The sequence below is a fragment of the Leopardus geoffroyi genome, chromosome E2 (assembly GCF_018350155.1).
Source record: "Leopardus geoffroyi isolate Oge1 chromosome E2, O.geoffroyi_Oge1_pat1.0, whole genome shotgun sequence".
Taxonomy (NCBI): domain Eukaryota; kingdom Metazoa; phylum Chordata; class Mammalia; order Carnivora; family Felidae; genus Leopardus; species Leopardus geoffroyi.
Genome location: NC_059335.1, coordinates 32,122,993 through 32,127,649, shown reverse-complemented (window position 1 = coordinate 32,127,649; position 4,657 = coordinate 32,122,993). Strand labels below are relative to the sequence as shown.

At 48.5% G+C, this 4,657-nt stretch overlaps 1 long non-coding RNA gene across 1 annotated transcript; it reads left to right on the top strand.

The window, feature by feature from the left end:
* Nucleotides 1-1,054: 1,054 nt before the first annotated feature.
* Nucleotides 1,055-1,698, top strand: LOC123578406. Its single transcript, XR_006702373.1, has 2 exons — nt 1,055-1,213; nt 1,358-1,698. It is a non-coding gene; the product is annotated as an uncharacterized LOC123578406 (long non-coding RNA).
* The last annotated feature ends 2,959 nt before the right edge of the window (nt 1,699-4,657 follow it).

Sequence of the window (4,657 nt, the reverse complement as noted above, 5' to 3'; positions counted from 1 at the left end):
CCCGCGTCGGGCTCTGGGCTGATGGCTCAGAGCCTGGAGCCTGTTTCCGATTCTGTGTCTCCCTCTCTCTCTGCCCCTCCCCCGTTCATGCTCTGTCTCTCTCTGTCCCAAAAATAAATAAGCGTTGAAAAAAAAAAATTTTTTTTTAAATGTCCAGTGCAGTTCCTGACAAAGGTGCACAATCAACAGATGAGGGCTTCTCTTTCTCACGTGGACAACATCCATCATAGCGACTGCTTTTCTCAAAGCAAAACCGAGTTTCGCAGTCCAGAAGCAAACAGCTGGGTCCCCGGGGTCAACATTCCGGACACTATTCCTTTATGTTGGGCTGTCCACGGTTCCCCGGTTCTTAGAACAGTGCTCATCTTTCCATTCACACATCTTGGACCAAAAATGTGTCTGATAAACTAAAACTAAAAGAAGCAAATAGAAGTGTCTGCAAGGAACCCTAAATAACCTTTGCTGTGTCGGAGTGTGGCTGATGTCAGTTCTATATCCTCAGAACAAAAGTCACCTGGGATTAAAAAGGTGCGTGGAAGAGCCTTCACTGATGCGTGCGCGCGCACACACACACACACACACACACACACACCAAGCATCTCCAGGCTTTGCTGCAATTATAACAGGGCAAAGAGCTCTTAGCCCGGTGGGTGAGATCTAGAAATAAGGCAAAAAATAGTGAGATTAAGGGCTATATTCATTTATTTAGTCATTCAACGAATGCCGAGCATGGAAATGTGCCAGGCACTCTTCTAGGTGCCAAGTGAACAAAACGGGGGGGGGGGGGGGGGCAGAATACCTACCGTTGTGAGGTTCACATTCCAGATAATGTACACACAATTTATCAAATAAAGAAGTGAAGCATATTTCATGTTAGATGGTGATCCGATCTACAGAGCTCTGCAGAGCTAGTGATGAAGTACAGAGTGCCAGCATGGCGTTTTAGGGACTTCAGGGCAGCCCTCACTGAGCGGAAGACCCTTCAGCAGAGGCCGGAAGTAGAGCGAGGAGGGCGCCATATTGTTCTCCACGGCGAGAGTGTTCCAAGGCAAACGCGCCGCAGCGGAAGCGTGCTCGGTGGGCTCGAAGGACGGCGAGGAGGCGGCGTGGGCTGGCGCAGAGCAAGAGCTCCAGTCTCGGTTATTCAGCCTTGCCCATCATGCTGCGCTTGGTGTTGGCCCTAGGGCTTGGGCTCCCGTTCTCCAGCAACAGTGTGAGAGCTTCCGGCAAGGGGACAGGGGTGTGGAAAGGCAGGAGATGGAAAAGTGTGATAACAGTGGGTATAAAATAGGCAAAAGACACGCATTCTCATGTTTGCTCCCAAGATGACAAGTGCTATCACTCCTTCCTTATCCAGAGATAAGGAGATTGCAGCCCCGGAGGTCAGCGGCGGGGAGAGATCGAAACTCCTGCGATATAAACAGTGGCTCCTGGGACGCGGAGGAGTAAAACAGGAGCGAGGCCGAGGCGGATGAACAATGAGGAGATACAGGGCAGGGGCCAGGTCCCAACAGCAGCCCCCAGAGGGCATTCCCCCCTTGGCCACCACCCCTTAACCAGTGACACGCGTCCTTGCCAGAGCCAGCCTTAGCCCTTAGCTTCTCGTGTATTCGTGGTCCTAAGGAGACCACGTCACTCTACCTGCCTCTCTGCCCCTTGTTTAGCACGAATGATAACACCTTGCTTTGTTTCGCTGTAGGTCATGGAGTCTTTTTATTCTTCTTTGATGGTCGAGTGGTATTCCGTTGTCTGTGCGAACCCACAACTTATTCGACCAGTCTCTGTGGCCGGCTGTGTGGGTTTTCACCAATGTTCTGCGACGACAAACTGTGCGCTACTGAGTAACCCTGCGGCCGTGGCATTGTGTCTGTGTTTCACCACGTCTGTGGGGTGGATTCCTGGAACTGGGACTTTCCATCGAAGGTTGTGTGCGCTTGGTAATTGGGATAAGTGCTGTCAAACTGCCTTGTGTTGAAGTTGCTCTGAATTACTCTACGATCAACAAAGGTGCAAGGGAGCCTCTTTCTCCACACACCCTTACCAACACCGTTTGTTTTCAAACATTTTCATCCCTACCAATCTAATAGGAGAAAGTGGAATTTAATTTGATGGATCTGGTTGGCAGGGAGGTTGTCGCCTTGGGGAAGATCGGGTCCCTCCAGACCCACATTCTGCCCCTCTCCTCCCTGCTCTGGATTTGGGAGGCTGACCTCTATGAATGATTGCATCCCTTGGGCTCCCTCACCTCTGGCTTCTAACTGAGCTTGGTCCTTGGGAGGGATAAGAAGGCAAGCAGAAGGAGGAAGGGAAGAGAGATGCCCTTTCTGGCTTTGGCCTCACTGAGTCCTGTCAGCCCTGGGGCCAAGGGATGTAGCCCTCAGCATCTCAGTGGAGACCCTCTCCTCGGTCACAATACTCGCTAGGCTCTGGAACATCGTTCTCTGGCCTTGCCCTTTTAGGCCTAGGAGAGTTAGCCCTTTCCTGCTGGTGCCTCCACATCCCTTGTGGTTCCCTATACGCTGCTCACAGACCCTTTGAATGTGCCATTTTTTCTAGCCAGTACCGATGGGTGCAAAAAAAGACATTTTCTTAATTTAACATGCCGACCTTTTAGGGAGTTTGGCGTTGGGAATCAACTGATACGTAGGCCTCGAAGAAGAAAAGAAAAACAAAAGGAAGGGATCCTGAAGAACCTTCGGGTTATTTTTTCTGGAACCAAAGGCCAAGGTCCATTCCCACAAGCCACCTGCTTTCCTGGCAGAGGCACCAGCCTGAATTTTCTCCTCGGGGAGTCAAAAATATTCACGGTTATACAGCCCCCCCCCCACCTCGTCTTTTCCTATAAAACGAGTGTCTCTGGCCGCCGCCAGATATCACCGTCATTCATCAGGAACATCTACCTTACCCTGGAGCCCGCCCCACTTTGAAGCTATGTGACATCACGTCAACCACTGCCACCCTCATCCAAAACCTCCAACGACTGTTGACTTCTCTCAACATAAAGTTTAAACTCGAACGGACAGAGTTACTTGTGGGTTCATTTCCAGAGCTGCTCATGTAGTGGGATCAGAGGAAAGGAGATAAGTGAGATGTTTTTTCTCTTCCCTTGAGGTGTGTATGGTCTGAGGGTATGGCGGCAACAATAAACTGATAGCTGACGTTGGCCATTAGTGGATTAAAAGTCTCCTGGATCTACGCAAGATAAAGATAGTGACACTGAATTAGAGAATCCCACAAAGGGACTCCCCAAAAGTCGAAGATAGAATAGCACAGGATCTCTTTGAAACGAAGAAAGAACAGAATCCAGTCCGCACAGGTACATTTGGAAATGCTGAGTGCCAGGAAATACTGATGGAGAATGGGTGATACTGAGACAGTCCCTCGTCAAGTCCTTAGACTCCAGGGAGAAAGACATATTTCTTCAGGCACACAGGAACCACGTCAAGGCATTGGTAGTTGGGAAGTCACCCCAATGAGAAACATTCACGGCCAAAAAGGACCGGGGAGTGTCTGCAGAGTTTCAAGGACAAAAATGTGTGACCCGAGGAAATTATACACAATTAAGTTGTCACACACGTATAAAAGCAATTGGGAAAACTTTTCAAACATGAAACATATCATGAAATACAGCACCCCTAGCTCTCTTTGAAAAAAAAAATGTTTAAATAAAACAGTGATGAAATGTAGCCCACCAAGAAGCAAATGGTAACAAATTAGTATGACATTCAGTGCCAAAATGCACTCGAGCAGTGCCTGAAAAGTTCTGAGAGAAAAGATGAATTTTATACCCAGCCAAGTGGTATTTCCATTATAAAGCCAACAGTCAACCTCAAAGATGTGTGAACTCAGGGCAGACAACTCAATGAACCTGTCTCTTTCTATTTATTTATTTATTTATTTATTTATTTATTTATTCATTCATTCATTCATTTATTTATTTATATTTTGAGACAGAGACAGTGTGAGCAGGGAAGGGGCAGAGAGAGAGAGAGAGAGAGCGAGAGAGAACCCCAAACAGGCTCAACACTATCAGCACAGAGCCCAACACAGGGCTTGAACTCACGAACCGTAAGATCATGACCTGAGCCGAAATCAAGAGTTGGGCACTTCACTGACTGAGTCACCCAGGCATCCTTTGTCTTTTTCTTTTTGAAGTTTATTTTCTTATTTAGGTCATCTCTACACCCACCGTGGGGCTCAAACTCACAACCCCAAGATTGAGATTCACCTGGTCTTCTCACTGAGCCGGCCAGGCAGAGCCCTAAAGAACCTGTCTTGATAAAAACAGTAGTATGTTTGGTAATATCTAGCCACGTACGTCCTTATACCCTTATAGCTTATATAACTCCGTTATAATCCCCCTGGAACCCAATTCTCATATAACGTTTTAGATCTTACAGGCCCCTTGTTCCAGGAACGCTCTCGTTGCCCAGAACAACGGTTGTGAAATCTCTCTCTCTCCCCATGTGGGAGATCTTTCTAGGGCCCCTCCATGGGTACCAACAGTCCTAATGAGCCGCTCCTGCATGCAGAGCTTGTGTCTCAGTGCCCCTCTGAGGCGTTACAAGAAGGCAACCCGAAGCTGGAGAACCTAGCTTCTGTCTTCAGACTCAGGCAAGGATGGATGGCGATCCCAGCCACCTCTCACACCACCTCT